Genomic DNA, 22,198 nt, shown 5'->3' on the forward strand with positions numbered 1-22,198 from the left:
TAAGGATATTCAGCCAAAAAAAAAAAAAAAAAGAATGGATGGTGTCATGGACTAATTATATTCACCCTTCCTCAGTTCATGTGTTGAAGCCCTGACCTTCAGTGTGACTATATTTGGAGACAAAACCTTTAAAGGAGGTAATTAAGGTTAAATGAGGCCATGAGGATGGGCCCCTCATCCAGTATGACTGGTGCCCTTACAAGAAGTAGAAGAGACACCAGCAATGTGTGTGCACAGAGGTAAGACCATATGAGGACACAGCAAGAAGGTGGCCATCTACAAGCCAAGGAGAGAGGTTCAGGGAGAAACCAAACCTGCCAGTTTGACAATGAATTTCCAGCTTCTGGAACTGTGAGAAAATAAATTTATGTTGTTTAGGCCACCCACTCTGTAGTATTTTGTTATGACAGCCTTAGCCAACTACATAAATGGTATAACTTTATAACTAGTAAATAGGAAAAACACAACAAAGAAAACTTGATAAAAAATGTAGAAGCAAATAGGAAATAATCAAAAGGAAATAGTTAAAGGTATGGTAAGAAACCACAGAATAAGCTTGCTAGAATGTCTAAACATCATTAATTATAATAAATGTAAATGAATTAAATTCACTTGTTGAAAATCAGTGACCACAAGATTGGATTTTTAAAATATCCATGTCACACGTGTCCGTGTGAAGAGACCACCCAACAGGCTTTGTGTGAGCAACAGGGCTGTTTATTTCACCTGGGTGCAGGTGGGCTGAGTACAAAGAGAGTCAGCAAAGGGTGGTGGGATTATCATTAGTTCTTATAAGTTTTGGGATAAGCGGTGGAGTTAGGAGCAATGTTTTGCCGGCAGGGAGTGGATCTCACAAAGTACATTCTCAAGGGTGGGGAGAATTACAAAGAACCTTCTTAAGGGTGGGGGAGATTATAAAGTACATTGATCAGTTAGGGCGGGGAAGAAACAAATCACAATGGTGGAATGTCATCAGTTAAGGCTATTTTCACTTTTGTGGATCTTCAGTTGCTGCAAGCCATCTGGATGTATACGTGCAGGTCACAAGGAATATGATGGCTTAGCTTGGGCTCAGAGGCCTGACAATCCAGATATATATTACATTTAAAAAATTTAAAAATTAGCTGAGTGTGGTGGCGTGCGCCTGTAATCCTAGCTACTTGGGTGGCTGAGGTGGGAGGATTGCTCGAGCTGAAGAGTTTGGGGATGCAGTGAGCGATGATTGTCACTGCCCCTCAGCTTGGGTGACAGAAAGATCCTATCTAAAAAAAAACAAAATGAGAGAGAAAGAGAGAGAGAAACTTGTTTTATGACCTTGTGTTATTATTGAATGTTCCATGCGTACTGAAAAGAATGTGTATTTTGCTCTTGCTGGGTGTTGCTCTTTAAATGATAATTAGGTCAATTTGTTAACAGTGTTAAGTCTTTATATCCACTGACTTTCTGTTTGTTCCCTCAACTACTTAGAGAGGAGTGTTTAAATGCTCTTTATCTTAGAATTGTGGATTTCACTACTTCTACTTTCAGTTCTTTCAGAGTTTGCATCAAATATTCTAAAGCCATTGACCTTCTTTTTCATGAAATGACTTTTTCCCCTAATAATAGTTATTGTTCTGAAGTTTACTGGTCCTTTATTAATATAGGCATTTCAGCATTATTTTGATTGGTGTTTGCATTATATATCTTTTTTCATTCTATTATTTCTAACCTATCTTTGTCTTTAGAGTGGGTCTCCCATAGACAAAATGTAGTTGATTCCTGCTTTTTCATCTAGTACAATACTCTCTGGGGTTTTATTTTTGGACTTTTTTTTTTTTTTTGAGACGGAGTCTCGCTCTGTCACTGAGGCTGGAGTGCAGTTGCACGATCTCAGCTCACTACAAGCTCCACCTTCCGGGTTCACACCATTTTCCCGTATCAGCCTCCTGAGTAGCTGGGACTACAGGCACCCGCCACCATGCCCAGCTAATTTTGTTTTTGCATTTTTAGTAGAGATGGGGTTTCAGCATGTTAGCCAGGATGGTCTTGATCTCCTTACCTCGTGATCCGCCCACCTCGGCCTCCCAAAATGCTGGGATTACAGGCATGAGCCACCGCGCCCGACCTTATTTTTGGATGCTTTAGGCCATTTTCATTTAATGTTATTATGTATTTCGATTTAAACCTGTCATCTCGTTTTTTTGTCATACCTGTTCTTTGCCTTTTCCTCTTTTTTCCTTTTTTGGTACTTTTGAATTAATGTTTTTTTGGGGGGGTATTCCAATTTACCTTCTAGGTTGTTTTATTAGCTATACTTCATTTTAAAATTTTTATGTTTGTGTATGTCCATGTGCAAATGCTTGTTCTAGGGCTCAAAATACAGTGGTCCCCTCTTATTACCAGCAGCTTCACCTTCCATGGTTTCAGTTACCCACAGTCAACTGCAGTCCAAAAATACTAAATGGAAAAGAAAATTCCAAAAATCAACAATTCATTTTAAATTATGTGCCATTTTGAGTAGCATGATGAAATCTTGTGTTGTCCTGCCCCATCCTGCCCAGGATAAAAATCATCCCCTTCTCTAGCGTATCATACTTTATACAGCTACCTGCCCATTTGTCACTTAGTAGCCATCTTGGTTACTATATCAACTGTTAAACTATTATAGTACTTGTGTTCAGGTTACCTTTACTTTACCAAATTATGGCCCCAAAGCACAAAAGTAGTAATTCTGACAATTCAGATATACCAAAGAGAAACCTTTTTAAAGTGTTTCATTTAAATGAAAGTGCGCAAGTTCTCAACATAATAAGGAAAGATTAAAAATCATATGCTGAGGTTGCTAAGATATATGTTTAGAACATTTTCTGTCCATGAAATGGTGAAGAAAGAAAAATAAAACCATGCACAGTATATATAGGATTCAGTATTATCCATGCATTCAGGCATCCACTGGGAACAGGTAGGGGGGACTACTGTATGCATGTTTAAGTTATAACCATCTGCTTTCAAATAATATACCACTTCATGGATAGTGTAACACGACAACAGTATATATTCATTCCTCCTATCTTCTGTGCTATTGTTACTCATTTCACTTTTATATATAATACATGCCATAATACATTGAAACTGTTTTTGCTCCTAGTTTTTAATGTAAAAAAAAAAAAAGTCTTATGTGTACCCATGTATTTACCATTTTGGTACTCTTCATTCCTTTATATCATTCCAAGTATCCGATATATTTTCTTGGGTATAAGGTTCTAAATAGTGCTGGGTATAAGGAATTAGAGACAAAAAGTCACAACCCCTAATTCCAAAGTACTCAAAATGTTACAGATTTTGAAGCACTTTGGATTTTTAGATTTGGGATGTTCTGCTTGTCCTAAGTGTGTAATTGTATTGGAGAGAGAGCTAGAATAGGGGTTGGCAAACTTTTTTTGTAAAGGCCAAGATAGCAAATACTTCAGTCTTTGCAGGCCACACAGTCTCTATCACAACTATTAAACTCTGCCACTGCAGCTCAGAAACAGCCATAGGCAATATGTAAACAAATAAGTATGGCTACGTTCTAATAAAACTTTATTTACAAGAACTTGTAATAGGCTGTATTTGGCTCACAGTACATATATACTACGCTTTATCAACATATGTACAATGTTTATAGAAAATGGTTTTGAATAATTATACAAATATTAATCCTACTTGTAAAATTATAAAAACATTCCAAAAGTTGAGTGTGGTGGCATGCACCTGTAATCCTAGTGACTCAAGGGGGTTGAGGCAGGCGGATTGCTTGAGCCTTTGAGGCCAGCCTGGGCAATATAGCAAGACCACTTAAAAAAAAAATCCTAAGATTTCTTTGTAGTTCCTTTCTTTGTAAATACATCCCACAAGGGATAAAAGACATTCATATTTTAAAGTGACTTGAAATCATTTTCTTCATGAAGTTATGCCACAAATTTGATATAAAGTCAGCCCACCATTATCTGTTAGTTCTCCATCCATGGATTCTACCAACCATGGATCAAAAACATTCAGAAAAAAAAAATTCCATGAAATTCCAAAAAGCAAAACTTCAATTTTTCCCAAGCCAAACACTATTTTGAGTCCACATTAATAATGTGTAGGAATTATAGTAACTATTATAAGTAATCAAGAGATGATTTAAAGTGTTTTGGGAATATGTATGTAGGTTATGTGGAGATACCAGGCTATTTTATATAAAGGACATGAATATCTGTAGATTTTGGTATACTTGGGGGTGGGGGGAGTCATGAGACAAATCCCTCATTAATACTGAGGGACCACTATACTACTAAGTTCATTTAGTTAATTTTGCTTTTGATTCTTGAGAACTGCCTTTCACTCTTATTTATTTTATAATTATGTAAAAATGTATATGGCTGTAAAGTAACATCATCAAAAAAATACATTCAGAGAGATCCAATTTAAATCCATGTTTTATACATCAGTTGGCTGTAAATATGTAGATTTCTTTCTGGGTTCTCTATTCTGTTCCATCGGTCTATGTGTCTGTCTGTTTGTTTATTTATTTATGAGACAGAGTCTCGCTCTGTCGCCCAGGCTGGAGTGCAGTGGCACGATCTCTGCTCACTGCAACCTCTGTCTCCCAGGTTCAAGCAATTGCCTTGCTTCAGCCTCCTGAGTAGCTGGGAATACAGGTGTGCATCACCACGCCTGGCTAATTTTTGTATTTTTAGTAGAGATAGGGTTTCACCATGTTGGCCAGGCTGGTCTTGAACTCCTATCCTCATGATCCACCTGCCTCAGCCTCCCAAAGTGCTGGGATTGCAGGCGTGAGCCACTGTGCCCAGGCACCTGTGTCTGTTTTCATACCAGTTCCATGCTTTTTGGGTTACCATAACTTTGTATTATATTTTAGTAGAGTGCCTTCTGCTTTAGTCTTTTTCCTCACATTGCTTTGGCTATTTAGATTTATTTGTGGTTCCATAATACTTTTAGGATTATTTTTTCTTTTTCTGTGAAGAATGTTATTGATATTTTGGTAAGGATTGCAGTGAATCTGTAGATTGCTTTGGGTGGTATGGTTCATTTTATTTTTTATTTCAATAGGTTTTAGGGAAACAAGTTGTGTTTGGTTACATGAATGAGTTCTTTAGTGGTGATTTCTGAGATTTTGGTGCACCCATCACTCAAGTAGTGTCCAGTATACCCAATTTAAAGTCTTTTATCTTTCACCCCACCCCTACCATTTTCTCTGAGTCTCCAAAGTCCATTGTAGCATTCTTACAATATTGCATCCTCATAGCTTAGCTCCCACTTGTGAGAACATACGATGTTTAATTTTCCATTCCTGAGTTACTTCACTTACAATAATAGTCTCCAATTCCATCCAGGTTGCTGCAAATGCCATTATTCAATTCCTTTTTATGGCTGAGTAGTATTCCATAGTACATTTATATACCACATTTTCTTTATCAGCTCATTGATTGATGGGTATTTGGACTGGTTCCGTATTTTTGCAATTGCAAATTTTGCTACCATAAACATGCACGTGCAAGTATCTTTTTTGTATAATGACTTTTTTCCTCTGGGTAGATCCCAGTAGTTGGATTGCTGGATCAAATTGTAATGCTACTTTTAGTTCTTCACGGAATCTCCACACTGTTTTCCACAGTGGTTGTACTAGTTTACATTCCCACCAACAGTGTAAAAGTGTTCCCTTTTCACCACATCTGCACCAACATTATTTTTTTAAATTCTTTTATTATGGCCATTCTTGTAGGAGTAAGGTGGTATCACATTGTGGTTTTGATTTGCATTGCCCTGACAATTAGTGATGTTGAGCATTTTCCCATATGCTTGTTGACCATTTGTTTATCTTCTTTTGAGAATTATCTATTCATGTCCTTAGCCTACTTTTTTATGGGATTGTTGGCTTTTTTCTTGCTGATTTATTTGTAGATTCTGAATATTAGTCCTTCATTAGATGTATAGATTGTGAAGATCTTCTCCTATTCTGTGGGTTGTCTGTTAACTCTGCTGATTATTTCATTTCCAGTGCAGAAAAACTTTTTAAGTTTAAGTACCATCTACTTATCTTTGTTTTTGTTGCATTTGCTTTTGGTTTTTTGGTCATGAAGTCTTTGCCTAAGACATATGTCTAGAAGGGTTTCTCTGATGTTACCTTCCAGAAGTTTTATGGTTTCAGGTCTTAGATTTAAGACTTTGATCCATCTTGAGCTGATTTTTGTATAAAGTAAGAGATGATAATCCAGTTTCATTTTCTACATGTGGCTAGCCAATTATCCTAGCACCATTTATTGAAAAGGGTGTCCTTTCCTCACTTTATGTTTTTGTTTGCTTTGTCAAAGATCAGTTGGCTGTAAACATTTGCCTTTATTTCTGGGTTATATATTCTGTTCCATTGGTCCTATGTGCCTATTTTTATACCAGTACCATGCTGTTTTGGTGACTGTGTTCTTAGGGTATGGTTTGAAGTTGGGTAATGTGATGCTTCCAGATTTGTTCTTTTTGCTTAGTCTTGCTTTGGCTCTGTGGGCTTGATATGGTTTGGCTGTGTCCCCACCCAAATCTCAACTTGAATTGTATCTCCCAGAATTCCCACGTATTGTGGGAGGGACCCATGGGGAGGTAATTGAATCATGGGGGTCGGTCTTTCTCATGCTATTCTTGTGATAGTGAATAAGTCTCATGAGATCTGATAGGTTTATCAGGGGTTTCTGTTTTTGCTTCATCCTCATTTTTTTCTCTTGCCTCAGCCATGTAAGAAGTGCCTTTCACCTCCCGTCATGATTCTGAGGCCTCCCTGGCCATATGGAATTGTAAGTCCAATTAAACTTCTTTTTCTTCCCACTTTTGGTTATGTCTTTATCAGCAGCATGCAAATGAACTAATATAGGACTCTTTTTTGGTTCCATGTGAATTCTAGGATTGTTTTTTCTAGTTTTGTGAAGAATGATGGTGGTATTTGTAAATTGCTTTTGGCAGTATGGCCATTTCCACAATATTGATTCTACCCATCCATGAGCATGGGATGTGTTTCCATTTATTTGTGTTATGTATGATTTCTTTCAGCAGTATTTTGTAGTTTTCCTTGTGGAGGTCTTTCACCTCCTTGGTTAGATATATTCCTAAGTATTTTACTTTCTTTTCTTTTTTTTTCTTTTTTCTTTTTTTGCAGCTATCGTAAAAGGGGTTGAGTTGTTGATTGCATTCTCAGCTTGGTCGCTCTTGGTGTATAGCAGAGCTACTGATTTGTGTGCATTAATTTTGTATCCTGAAACCTTGCTGAATTCATTTACCAGTTCTAGGAGCTTTCTGGAGAGTCTTTAAGGTTTTCTAGTTATATGATCATAACATCAGCAAACAGCAACAGTCTGACTTCCTCTTTACCAATTTGGATGCTCTTGATTTCTTTCTCTTGTCTGATTGCTCTGACTAGGACTTCCAGTACTGTGTTGAAGAGAAGTGGTAAAAGTGAGCATTCTTGTCTTGTTGTAGTTCTCAGGGGGAATGCTTTCAGCTTTTCCCCATTCAGTAATATGTTGTATGTGGGTTTGTCATAGATGGCTTTCATTATATTAAGGTCTGTCCCTTCTATGCTGACTTTATTGAAGGTTTAATCCTACTGGGATGCCAAATTTTGTCTAATCCTTTTTCTGCATCTATTGAGATGATTATGTGATTTTTGTTTTTAATTGTGTTTATGTGGTATATTAAACCATCCCTGCATCCCTGGTATGAAACCCACTTGATCATGGTGGATTATCTTTTTGATAGGCTGTTGGATTCAATTAGTTAGTATTTTATTGAGGATTTTTGCATCTATGTTCATCAAGGATATTTGTCTGTAGTTTTCTTTTTTTGTTATGCCCTTCTCTGGTTTTGGTATTATGGTGATAGTGGTTTCATGGAATGATTTAAGGAGGATTCCCTCTTTCTCCTCTGGAAGAATGTCAGTAGGAATAGTACCAGTTCTTCCTTGAATGTCTGATAGAATTCAGCTGTGAATCCATCTGGTACCTGGACTTTTTTTTTGTTGGCAGTCTTATAACCATTTCAATCTCACTGCTTGTTATTGGTCTGTTCAGAGTTTATGTATCTCCCTGGTTTAATCTAGGAGGGTTGTATATTTCTAGGAATTTATCCATCTCCTCTAGGTTTTCTAGTTTACACACAAAAAGGTGTTCATAGCAGCCTTGAATAATCTTTTGTATTTCTATGGTATCTGTAGTAATATCTCCCATTTTGTTTCTAATTGAGCTTATTTAGATCTTCTCCTTTGCTTGGTTAATCTCACTAAAGTCTATCAATTTTATTTTTTCAAAGAATGAGCTTTTTGTTTCACTTATCTTTTGTATTTTTTTGGTGTGTTGTTTCAATCAATTTCATTTAGTTCTGCTCTGATCTTCAGTATTTCTTTTCTTCTACTGGGTTTGAGTTTGGATTGTCCTTGTTTGTACAGTTCCATGAGGTATGACCTTAGGTTGTCTCTTTGTGCTCTTTCAGACTTTTTGATGTAGGTATTTAAGGCTATGAACTTTCCTCTTAGCACCACTTTTGCTGTATCCCAGAGGTTTTGATAGGTTGTGTTACTATTCTCATTCAGTTCAAAGAATTTTTAAATTTCCATCTTGATTTCATTGTTGACCCAAAGATCATACAGGAACAGGTTATTTAATTTCCATGTATTTACATGGTTTTGAGGATTCCTTTTGGAGTTGATTTCCAATTTTATTCCACTGTTGTCTGAAAGTACTTGATACAATTTAGGTTTTTCTTAAATTTACTGAGATTTGTTTTCTGGCCTGTCATATGGTCTTCATATGCTCTGTCTTGGAGAATGTTCCATGTGCTGATGAACAGAATGTATATTCTGCAGTTGTTGGGTAGAATGTTCTGTAAATATCTGTTATGTTCATTTGCTCTGGAGTATAGTTTAAGTCTATGGTTTCTTTGTTGACTTTCTGTCTTGATGACCTGTTTAGTACTGTCAGTAAAGTATTAAAGGCCCCCACTATTGTTGTGTTGCCATCTATCTCATTTCTTAGGTCTAGTAGTAATTGTTTTATAAATCTGGGAGCTCCAGTGTTAGGTACATATATATTTAAGATTGTGATATTTTCCTGTTGGACTAGCTCTTTTATCATTATGTAATGTCTCTCTTTTTAAACTGTTGTTGTCTTAAAGTTTTTTTTATCTGATATATAAATAGCTACTCCTGCTCACTTTTGTTGTCCATTTGCATGGAATATCTTTTTCCACCCCTTTACCTTAAATTTATGGGAGTTCTTATATGCTGAGTTTCCTGAAGACAAGAGAAACTTGGTTGGTGAATTCTTATGCATTCTGCCATTCTGTATGTTTTAAGTGAAGCATTTAGGCCATTTACATTCAACATTAGTACTGAGGTGTGAGGTCCTATTCTATTCATCATGCTATTTGTAGCCTGAATACCTTGTGGTGTTTTTTTTTTCTTCTTTGTGTTATTGTTATGTAGGTCCTGTGACAGTCATGCTTTAAGGAAGTTCGATTTTGGTGTGTTTTGAGGATTTGTTTCAAGATTTAGCTCTTTTTAGCAGTTCCTATAGTACTGGCATAGTAGTGGCGAATTCTCTCAGCATTTGTATGTCTGGAAAAGACTGTATCTTTTCTTCATTTATGAAGCATAGTGGATACAAAATTCTTGGCTGATAATTGATTTGTTTAAGGAGGCTAAAAATAGGACCCTAATTCCTTTTAGCTTGTAGGGTTTCTGCTGAGAAATCTGCTGTTACTCTGGTAGGTTTTCCTTTGTAAGTTACCTGATGCCTTTGCCTCACAGCTCTTAAGGTTCTTTCCTTCATCTTAACTTTAGATAACTTGATGACTATGTGCCTAAACAATGATCTTTTTGTGATAAATTTCCCAGGTGTTCTTTGAGCTTCTTGTATTTGCATGTCTAGATCTCTAGCAAGGCTAAGGAAGTTTTCCTCGATTTTTCCCTCAAATATGTTTTCCAGACTTTTAGATTTCTCTTCTTCCTTGGGTACACCAATTATTCTTAGGTTTGAACACTTAACATAATCCCAAACTTCTTATAGGCTTTCTTCACTTTTATATATTATTTTTTCTTTGTCTTTGATGGATTGGGTTAATTTGAAAGCCTTGTCCTCAAGCTCTGAAGTTCTTTCTTCTCTTTGTTCAATTCTATTGCTGAGACTTTCCAGTGCATTTTGCATTTCTCTGTGTCCTTGATTTTCGGAAGGTGTGATTGTTTTTATTTATGGTAGCTATTTCAATGAAGATTTTTCCTTTCATATCCTGTATCATGTTTTTTATTTCTTTAAGTTGGACTTCACCTTTTTCTGATGCCTGCTTGATTAGCTTAATAATTAACCTTCTGAATTCTTTTTCTGGCAATTCAAAGATTTAATCTTGGTTTGGCTCCGTTGCTGGTGAGCTAGTATGATCTTTTGAGGGTGTTAAAGAACCTTGTTTTATCATATTACCAGAATTGTTCTGGTTCCTTCTCATTTGGTGGACTGTATCAGAGGGAAGATCTGGAACTCAAGGACTGCTATTCAGATTCTTTTGTCCCATGGAGTGCTCCCTTGATGTGGTGTTCTCCCCCTTCCCCCTAGGGATGGGGTTTCCTGAGAGCAGAACTGCAGTGATTGTTTTTGCTCTTCTGGGTTGAGCCACCCAGTGGAGCTACTGGGCTCTGGGCTGGTACTTGGGAATGTCTGCAAAGAATCCTTTGATGTGATTTGTCTTCAAATCTTTCAACCAGTATTCTGCACAGTTTTTCAGTGTCTGAGGGAGCCTGCACGGTGATCAAGTTCCTTCAGAGAGTCTATGGATTCTCTCAGCCTTCTTGATATGTTCCTGCAGTACTTTTTGAAACAACAGTTCATGATGTGAGTTTCTATACACTCTTTTGTCTGTCCAAGCAGGAGCTGCAAGCTAGTCCTGCCTCCTATGCACCATCTTCCTGGTTCTCCCTGATTCATTTTAATGAGACTAAATCTTCTGATCCATGAGCATGGGATGTCTTTCCATTTGTTTGTGTCCTCTTTGGTTTTTTTTACTGGTGTTATTTCATTTTCCTCATACAGGTCTTTCACCTTCTTGGTTAAACACTTCTTATGTATTTTTTTGTAGCCATTGCAGATGGGATTTCTTTCTTGATTTATTTTTCAGCTAGTTCCTTATTGATATATAGAAACTGCTGATTTTTATATGTTAATTTTGTAAACTGAAATTTTACTGAGTTCATTTGTCATTTCTAATAACTTTCTAGGTATAAGATCATGCTGTCTGCAAATCTGACTTTGTCTTTTCCAGCTTTCTTTCTCTTGCTTGATTGTTCTGGCTAGGACTTACAGTACTGTATTGATCAGGAGTGGTGAAAGTGGGTATCCTTTTCTTGTTTCAGGTCTTAGAAGAAATGCTTTCAGCTTTTCCCTATTCAGTATGATGCTAACTGTCAGTTTTTCATATATGGCCTTTATTATATTGAGGTAGGTTCCTTTTTGGCCTAACTTGAGAGTTTTTTTTTGTTTTGTTTTGTTTTTACCAGGAATGGATGTTGAATTTTATCACATTTGTTCTGCATCTATTTGATGATCAAATGGTTTTTGTCCTTCATTCTGTTCTTTTATCAATTTGCGTATGTTGAAGCATCCTTGCATCCCTGGGATAAATCCCATTTGATCATGGTGTATTGTCTTATTGATGTCTTGTTGGATTCAGTTTGCTAGTATTTTGTTGAGGATTTTTGCAACTGTGTTTATCAGGCGTATTGGCCCATAGGTTTTTGGCCTATAGGTTTTTTTTTTTTTCTTTGTCATATCCTTGTCTGGTTTTGGTATTGAGGTAATGCTGACCTCATAGAATGAGTTAGGATAATTTTTGCTCTTCAATCTTCTGAAATAGTTTGAGAGGAATTGGTATTCATTTCTAAGTTTGGTAGAATTTGTTCTCTTCAGGTTTTCTATTTCTTCCTGGTATAATCTTGGTAGGTTGTATATGTCCAGGAACTTATGCATTTCCTGTAGGTTTTCCAATTTGTTGATGTATAGTTGTTCATAAAAGTCTCAGATGATCCTTTGTTTCTTTGATATCAGTTGTAATGTCTCCTTTACCTTTCTGATCTTATTTCAGTTTTTCTCCTTTTTTCTTGTTAGTCTAACTAGAAATTAAACAATATGTTTTTATCTATGTTTTATCTTTATCTATAGATTTTTATCTTTTCAGTGAACCAATTTTCTTGTGTTATTTATTAGTCTCTATCTTGTTTAGTTCTGCTCTGATCTTTATTATTTTTCTTTTTCTACTAATTTTGGGTTTTGTTGCTTTTCTAGTTCCTTCAGGTGCATTGTTGTTTATTTGAAATCTTCTTACTTTTCTGATGTACAAAAAAGTACTTCTTAGCACTGCTTTGGCTGTATCCCATTGGTTTTAGTATGTTGTATTTCCATTTTCATTTGTTTCTATTTTTTTTATTTCCTTCTTAATTTCTTCTTTGATTCAGGGGTCACTGAGGAACTTGACTATTGAGAAATAAACTATTACTTAATTTCCCTGTATGTGTACATTTTCCATAGTACCTCTTGGTATTAACTTCTAGTTTTCTTCCTTTGTGGTCTGAGAAGATACTTGATAATGATTTTTTAAAAATTTGTTGAGAGTTGTTTTGTGGCCTAACGCATATGGTCAATCCTGGAGAATATTCCATGTGCTGATGAGAAGAGTACATATTTTGTAACTGTTGAATAAAATGTTCTGTAAATGGCTGTTAGGTCCATTTGGTCTGCAGTGCAGTTTAAATCCAATGTTTCTTTGTTGATTTCCTATCTAGATTATCTGTCCAATGCTGAGAATGAAAAGTGTTGAAGTCTCCAACTATTACTGTATTTAAGTCTGTCTCTCCATTTATATATAATAATATTTGCTCTGTGTGTGTGTGTGTGTGTGTGTGTGTGTGTTTCAGTGTTGGGTGCATACATATTTAGAGCTGTTAGACCCTCTTGCTGAACTGATCCCTTCATCATTATATAATTACCTTCCTTGTATCTTTTTAGTTTTGTATTTAAATTCTATTTTACCTGATATAAATATAGTTACTCCTATTCACTGTTGGTTTCCATTTGTGCAGCAAATATTTTTCTATCCCTTTACTTTGTTTATTGTACCTTTACAGGTGAAGTCAGTCTTATAGGAAGCATATAGTTGGGTCATGTCTTTTTAATACATTCAAGCTCTCTGTATCTTTTAAATGGGGAATTTAATCTATTTACATTCACGGTTATTGTTAGATGAGGACTTATTTCGGTTTTTTTGTTGTTGTTGTTACATGTTTTAAATTTGTTTTGTATATCCTTTATTCTTTTCTTCCTCTCTTCCTGTTTATCATTGTAGTTTGTTGGGTTTCTATAGTAGTAACATTTGACTCCTTTCTCTTTCTCTTACTGTGTGTCTGCTCTACCAGTGAGTTTTACACCTTATGTGTTTTCATGATGGTAGATATCATCCTTTTGCTTCCAGATCTAGGACTTCCTTAAATATTTCTTGTAGGACCAATCTAGTGGTGATGAATTCCCTTGGTTTTTGCTTATCTGGGAAACACTTTATTTCTTTATTTTGCCTTCATTTTTGTTAAGAAGCTTTTCTGGGTACAGTACTCTTGGCTGACAGTGTTTTTTTTCTTTCCGTAGTTTGAATGTATCATCCTATTCTCTCCTGTCTTGTAAAAAGAGAAATCCAGTGTTCGTCTGATGGGATTCCCTTATATGTGACTTGACACTTTTGCTGTTTTTAGAATTCTTTCTTTGACTCTTAACAGTGACTATAACGTGGCTTGAAAACCTTTTTGGATTGTATCTATTTAAGAACCTTTTGAGATTCCTGTATCTGAATGTCCATGTCTCTTGTAAGATTTGGGAAGTATTGGCTGGGCACGGTGGCTCAAGCCTGTAATCCCAGCACTTTGGGAGGCCAAGATGGGCGGATCACGAGGTCAGGAGATCGAGACTATCCTGGCTAACCCGGTGAAACCCCATCTCTACTAAAAATACAAAAAATTAGCTGGGCGAGGTGGTGGGCGCCTGTAGTCCCAGCTACTTGGGAGGCTGAGGCAGGAGAATGGCGTAAACCCGGGAGGCGGAGCTTGCAGTGAGCTGAGATCCCTCCCCGGCACTCCAGCCTGGGTGACAGAGCGAGACTCCGTCTCAAAAAATAAAAGATTTGGGAAGTATTCAGCTATTATTTTGTTAAATGGGTTTTCTATACCTTTGCCCATATTGTCTCCTTCTGGGACTCTGAAAATTCAAATATTTGGTAGATTTATGGTGTCAAAACCTGTCTTCCAGTTCTTAGATTATTTCTTGTATTTGATCTAATCTGTTGTTTAAACCCTCAGTTGTATTTTTTATTTCATTCATTGAATTCTTCAGTTTCAGAATTTTTTAAATGATGTCTGTTGAATTTCTCATTCAGATCATGAATTGTGTTTCTGATTGTTTTAAAATTTTTATCTGTATCCCATTTAGCTTCTTTAATATTATTATTTTGAATCCTTTTTTAGGCATTTTACAGATTTCTTTTTCATTGGAATCTTTTGCTGGAGAATTATTATGTTCTTTTGGCAGTATCGTGTTTCCTTGCCTTTTCATGTTTCTTGTGTCTTTCTGTTGACACCTGTGTAACAGTTGTTTCTTCCAGTTTTATAGATTGGTTTTCATAGGGTAAGACATTTTCCTAAAGATGTATCTATAGTGTTGGTTGGGTAGGTTGATTTGGCTTTGATTCTGGTTGGGCACACTCATGTAGTCATCATATGATTTCATTGGCTGTCATCAGAATTAGTGGTGCCTGTTAATTCCACAGTTGCTTGGGCTGCAGTTGTTAGCGAAAGCTATAGTGAGGCTTTGCTGAGGATGGGAATGTCAGGAGGGCTGGTCTTCAGGCAGCAATAGTGGTGGTAGTGGGCTGGATGTGCACCACATATGCAGGCACTGGTGGTTAAGTGCATGCAGGCTGACCCTTGGACCTCCCAGTTGCTTGTTCAGGAACCAGCAGTGGCAGTGGTTGGTGGGTGGGTGGGTCCTTGGGCAGCATGTATGATGTTAGCAATGACGGTAGCAGTGTTGGGACAACCTAAAGGCCCCTAGGCAGTACATTCTGGCACCAGTGGTTGTGGCAGTCTTGGCAAGCCAGTTTGCTGTCTCCCAGGTGGCACATGTACGCTGATGTTGGCAGCAGTAGTGGCAGCAGGCTGGGTGGGCCTGATGTCATGCTCTCAAAAGGCATGTGCAGGTGCTAGTGTTGGTGGGTGGGATGAGTTGATCCCCACGTCCCCAAATGGTGTGCTTGGGCAGTGGAAGCAGTGGTAGTGGGCAGAGTAGACCTTATCTTCAGGTTTCTTTATGGTACATGCAGTCACTGGCAGTGGGCAGGGCAGGCCTGTTTCCAAGTCCCCCTTTCCCCCCACCACAATGGTGCATGTAGGCACCAGGGACGGTGATGGGATGAGTTAGTCCCCAGGACCCCAGATAGTATACTCAGATGCCAGTGACCAGGGGAGACCTATTCAGAGGCCCCTCAGTGGCACATGTGGGCACCACCAGTGGTGGCCAGATAGGTCTGTCCTGAAGCTCCTTAATATTTCTCTCAACCACAGGCTGTGGCAGACAAGCAGATCAATCCTCAGGACCCTGGACAGTGCACTCATGCAGCAGTGGGTAGGGTGGGCCTGTCCTTAGGCCTTAGGATGGTGCCCAGGTTGGCTGGTTTCTGGGCTGCTCAAAGGTATGTGCAAGTGCACATTGGCTTTGCTGCTGGGAGCAAGGAAGGGCTGCTATCAGTGACAATGGACCCAGGAAGTTGGCTCTGGTGAGCACACACTTTGGTTCTGGCTCCCATTGTCCCAGAGGCAGCCTCCCCATTACACATCACTGCCCATTTCCCAGGTGCAGGACAGTATGTGGGCTAGAGTGCTGCAAACCTGGGCATACCACTGAGTCTAGCCAGTGCCTCAATGCTACAGCCCTCTGGGCTGATGTTAGGGGAAATGTCAGCAAGGCTCCAGTGATGTGGACATTCAGGAGCTCTTGTGCCCCAGGGAAGGATATCATTTGTTGTGACTGGGCTCTCAAAATGATGTCATGCTACAGCTGCTTGAGTCTTGGGAGATGTGGTTTGCAGTGCAAACTACCTGTCTGGAACAATGCCACTGCATGGACTTCAAGAAGTCCCTATACTAGTCTCAGGGTCCATAAGGACTGAGGAGCTCTCCTGTGGCTAAGACTGTAGGAGTCCATCATGGGAGAGCAGACTGCTATGGACCTCTCACTTTAACCTTTTCCCTTCACTGGGGAGTTTCTCCCGGCTCTGTGCCAATCCTGGCTGGCTGGCAACTTTTCTTCCCTCTCCTTCTGTGACTCAGAGGTTCCCTGTCACTTCCCTCTGAATTCTAGTGTTCTCTCTTAAATGCTGTATTCAGTATGTGATTATCTACTTGATATTCTGGTCCTTCTTTGTGGAGGAGGTGAGTGCTGGTACCTCTGGTTAGCCATCTTGAAAGCCTCCTTCCCACTGAATAATTTCCAGAAAAATATAAATGGCTAAAATTGACATAAGAAATAATAAAAAAAAATTAGTTCAGTAACCCCACAGAGAAAATTCAAAAAGTAGTCAAAAATAGAACTCCTGAAAGGAAGCACTTGGTTTTATTTATGAGTTCTACAAAACCTTCAAAAACATGTAATTCCTACAAGCTTATTCTAACATGAGAATATATGACAAGTAAATTCTTAATTTGGTAAAATAAAATATCGATTCTTTCCATATATTTTCACTTTTAAAGTGATAATTCATTGTTCTGACCTAATATGAAAAAGATTGTGGAACATTTATATGGACGTTAACAATTGATTACTAAAATTTTTATTTCTATTAATGTAACTCTGAGATAAGTTATTTAACATACTTCCTTATCTTGAAAGTTACATTCATTCTCCTCAAAGCTACAAAATATGATGCTTCTAAAATATAAACACAGTATTAGAAACAATATTTTTCCCCAGTTCTTAAAGCTGCTTGTTGATCAGATTTGTCCAAAGGGAAATGTTATTTTAAAATAAGCACAAAGAGGATTGTATCAATATTTTACACATTTATGTTTAGGTGAAATAGCATGAATTTGAATGTGTTGAAGGCAACTTTGACCAAGGTTTAAACCTGCAAAACTGTAGAATATGCATAAAAATGTTCAATTATCAATGGATTTGAACTAATCAAAGCATCATACAGGACAAGGACACAGTAATTATAAATATGTATAAGCTGTTGCATGTCTTTGTTAGTGCTTCCATATCTCATAGAAACCTATCAATCTTAGGAACATTTCACAAATTAGAAAAGGTTATAACAACATCAATATATTATAGTACTTATAATTATCTGTCAATAACTGATCCAAAGTATGATTTAAGATGAAACTCCATTCAATATTTTTTTAGTTTTAAAACTTTTTTGCTGTAAATTTGCATATTCATTCTGGTAGCACATTCAAAAGTCTTCTGTGAAAGGTAATGAAGTCCCAGGAACAGCAAGTTTTTTATTTTAGATCTTACATGTATAGGCAGAATATGTGTAAATTTTGAAATCTGGATCATGTCCAGAGACTGTCAGTTTGTCATCTTTTGTTGACTGGAAGCCAATTTCATTTAATAGTGCTAAATGATGATGCTAATATAAGTCAAATTGGCAAATGATAAATTATAAAATTGTCATTGAGAATGACAGAAACTAAGTGGTGTTCATTCTTCTGAATATCTTTCTGAAAACTTGATTCCAAGTTAGTAACACTTTTATAACTTAACCATCTATCAACTAAGTAACACTGGTTGGGTTGAAGTAAAAGTTGAAAATTGTCAATATGACACTTTTCAAATCAATTATGTATATTGTCCATTTAGACTTGTGATATGACATTTTAATTTTATACAGTGACTCCAAAAAAGGGCCAACAAATAAAAAAAAAACACTAAACATCTTACAATGCCTTTCTCCAAGATGCATGATTCTTTTACATTTTTAATTGACAGATAACAATTGTGTATATTTATGGGGTACAATGTGATGTGTGTATATTTGTGGGGTACAATGTGACATTCTGATCTATGTATACATTGCAGAAAGATTCCCTTGAGCTAATTAGCATATTGTTACCTTACCAATTTATTTTTTGTGATCATAACATTAGAAATCTTTTTTGAAGGCCAGGAGCAGTGACTTATACCTGTAATTCCATCACTTTGGGAGGCTGAGGTGGGAGGATTACTTGAACCCAGGAGTTTGAAACCAGCCTGGGCAACATGACAAATTTGTCTCTACAAAAAATAAATAAATACATACATACATACATACATACATACATACATACATACATAACTAGCCAAGTGGGGTGGCATGTGCCTGTAGTCCTACTACTTGGGAGGCTGAGATGGGAGGATCACCTTGAGCCCTGCAGGTCGAGGTTGCAGTGAGCCATGGTCGTGCCACTGTACTGCAGCCTGGGTGACAGAGTGAGATCCTGTTTCACAAAATAAAAAGATAAAAAATAAAAATCTATTTTGAAATATACAATACATTGTTATTAACGGTGGTCATCATATAGTGTTAAAGATCACTAAACTTATTCCTACAGTCTAGCTGAAACTTTGTATGTTTTGATCAGCATCTTCCCTTTCCCCGCCACCATCACCTCCAGCCTCTGTCATCACCTTCCTGTTTCTCTGAAGTCAACTTTTTAAAAATTCTATATATAACAAGTGAGATCATACAGTATCCGTCTTTCTGTACCTGGCTTCTTTCACTTAGCATAATGTCCTCTAGTTCCATCCATATTGTCACAAATGAAAAACTTTTATTTTTAAAGGCTGTATATAATATCTCATTGTGCAGATATACCACATTGCCTTTATCGATTCATCCACTGATGGACACTTAGGTTGCTCCATAACTTGGCTATTGTGAAAAATCTTGAAATATATGGGAGTACCAACGTCTGCTTGACGTATCAATTTCAATTCCTTTGAATATATACCCAGAAGTGCGATTGCTAGATCATATAGTATTTTTAGTTTTTTTAAGAAACCTCCATGCTATTTTCCAAAATGGCTGTACTAATTTGCATTCCCAGCAGCAGTATACACAGGTTCCCTTCTCCTCATATCCTCACCAACACTTACTCTTTTTCTCTTTTTTGACATTAGTAGCTATTCTAACAGGCATGAGGTGATATCTCACTGTGGTTTAAATTTGCATTTCCTTGGTGACTAGAGATGTTGAGTGTTTTTCATATATCTTTGGCATCTATCTCTCTTATTTTGAGAAAGGTCTGCTCAGATACTTTTACCATCTATCTATCATCTATCTCTATCTCATACCATCTATCTCTCTTATTTTGAGAAATGTCTGCTCAGATACTTTGAGTTTTCTTACTACTGAGTTGTTTGAATTCTTTATATATTTTGGATATTGACCCCTTATCAGATGTATGGTTTGTAAATACCTTCTCCTAACACATGGTTTATCTCTTCACTGTTACTTCTTTCTTTTGCTGTCCATAATCTTTTTCATTCATTGCAGTCTCATTTATCTATTTTTGCTTTTACTGCTTGTCCTTTTGGAGTCCTAGCCAATAAATCATTGCCCAGGCAAATGTCGAGGAGCTTTTCCCTCCTCCACAAGTTTCACATCTTGTGCTTAAATTTCAAAATGGAAATTTTATCCATTTTGAGGTTTTTTTTTTTTTTTTTTTTTGCCTAATTATTTCAAGATACTTTGTTTTAAAAACAGGTCACAACACTAAGCTTTTGGCCCATTCTGCCATTGTACAAGCTACAAACACTTGTTCAGCAGCTGAGGGGCACTCTTGAATAGCGTGTCTGAAGAGTGAATAAAAATCCATATAAAACAAATATTCAAATAGTTTCCATAGGAACACAGATAAGTGTGACCCATATCCTAGTCTTCCATATGGCTGCATCGTGCTGACCCTGCTCTAACAAAGACATTTCAAAACTAGCAGTAATTAAGTTACATGGTCCCCACAAATCCCTTAATTCAAGCTAAACTTGTAGTTAACAGCTACCAGAGTGATATCTACACATTAATACCAGCTGAAGCACAGGCTGCTGGGTGGCGTTTCATCCCACTCTCCCAGGCACAAGACACAGGCAGGGTGCTGGTGTCTTATTCCTCTACTTCAGGTGGGAAGTCGGGGTTCTGGAATTGCTGCATGAGTTGCCACGCAGGCCCTGACATCACATAGTAGATCACCGACCTCTGGAACCCACTGAACGTAGAGGCAGCAGCAACAGTGTAAGCGCCCATGTTTTCAAAGAGCATCCAATCACCCACATGCATTTCGGGCAGGTCACAGCGCTCCACAATCCGATCAAGGCCATCACATGTTGGTCCCCATATGCTGGATGAATAATACTTCTCATCTGGTTTAGGTCTCTCTTGCAGAAGGGGCTTTACATGTGCGTGATCATATAGTATGCAATTAAATGATCCATAGACGCCATCATTCACATAATACATAAAGGTCTGTTCACTCGACTCATCTTCATCATCAGAGCCAGTCTGTTCCTTTAATACAATTTTCTTGGAGATGATATTAACCGCAAGTGTGAAAGCTGATGCAACATAGTATCTGCCAGGCTCAGCTATGATTCTCACTCCAGAGTCTGGGTTGATTATGCTGGTGATCTCTTCAAATTTAAGCTTCAATCCTCAGATCCAGGAAAGCCACCACCAATATCAAGCAGATACATGCTGAAACCAACCTTAGCCCCCGTGTCAAAAACACAGCGGGCATCAGAGATTGCCTGCACGAAGGTCTCAGTATCGGTACAGCCGCTTCCTACGTGGAAGCTGACACCAACGACATCGATATTCAGCTCTTTTGCCCATTCCAAAAGGAGCCTGCTATTTCTGAGCGTGGCACCGAATTTAACACTGAGACAACAGACTGCTTTGGAATCATCAGTGGCAATCCGCAAAACCAACTTTGCTTTTGGATGTGCTCTGGCAACTTTCATCAACTCAAATTCACTATGAAAAGTCATCATCTGGACTCCATTATTAGCAGCATACTTAGTTTGAGATACTTGTTTACATGGATTTGCATAGATAATCCTCTCTGGAGGCACCCTCAGACTCTGCACCAACTGTATTTCAGTCTTGCTAGCACAGTCAAATCCTGTCCCCACAGCAGCAAGGGTCTTCACGATGGCTTTGCTATCATTACATTTGACTGCATAAAAGGGGGTGACATGAGGGAGAGCTTTTAACCACCTCAGATGTTTCTTTAGAATGTTTCCCAGGTCTGCCACATAGAAGGCAGCCTTATCATCAGAAAAACAAACTTCATTAATTTTTTGATCCAGAATGTCCTTGGCAGTAAAACCTTCATCGAGGAAGTGGCAGTTAAATTCTTCATTACCAAAGTTGTTCATGATTTCTTGATGTTCCTATGGAAAACTAAGAGATGGAATTGAAAGAAGTATTTCCAGCTTCTCACAAAGGCAACTCTCCAGGAATTCCAAATCCCTCTGCGTGTGCCCTTGGAGCAGTAGTGACAATCTCAGAGCGCCCGGACGCCGCGGGCCAGCCCCATGGGGAAGCGCAGACGCCGGAGTCTGAGCCACAGCCGCAGGAGCGCTCGGCCGCCCCCGTCGCGCCCGTCAGCGCCTGGCTCCCGCCGGCCTGAGACGCTGGCGCGAGGTGGCGCCGGAGCTGCTGGCAGAGGGGCCACAGAAGGGACTGACCTTGAGTTGATTTTTATATGTGGTTTGATGTAAGGGTCCAATTTTATTATTCTGCACATGAATATCCAGTTTCCCCAACACCATTTATTAAATACATTGGAAAGGACAATAAATTGTTCTTTCCCCATTGCATGTTCTTGGCCACTTTGTTGAAAATCAACTGACCATAAATACTTGGATTTATATCTGGGCTTTCTATCCTGTACCATTCTTCAGAGTGTCTGTTTTTATACCAGTACCATGCTGCTTTGTTTCAACAGCTTTATAATATATTTTGAAGTTATTGTGTTGCCTCCAGCTTTGTTCCTTTTATGCAAGATTGTTGGCTCTCTAGGGTATTATCTGGTTCCATATTAATTTTAGGACTGTTTTTTCTCTTTTGCTTA

At 37.9% G+C, this 22,198-nt stretch overlaps 1 protein-coding gene and 1 pseudogene across 2 annotated transcripts in view; one reads left to right on the top strand and one right to left on the bottom strand.

The window, feature by feature from the left end:
- WDPCP (WD repeat containing planar cell polarity effector) overlaps positions 1-22,198 on the top strand; it is a 473,258-nt gene that overhangs the window by 299,712 nt on the left and 151,348 nt on the right.
- Positions 20,090-21,792, bottom strand: LOC104669213 (annotated as a pseudogene). The gene has a single exon (XR_748956.2). The product of XR_748956.2 is annotated as an ornithine decarboxylase pseudogene (transcript).

Source organism: Rhinopithecus roxellana, chromosome 17 (assembly GCF_007565055.1).
Source record: "Rhinopithecus roxellana isolate Shanxi Qingling chromosome 17, ASM756505v1, whole genome shotgun sequence".
In the NCBI taxonomy this organism is placed as follows: Eukaryota; Metazoa; Chordata; class Mammalia; order Primates; family Cercopithecidae; genus Rhinopithecus; species Rhinopithecus roxellana.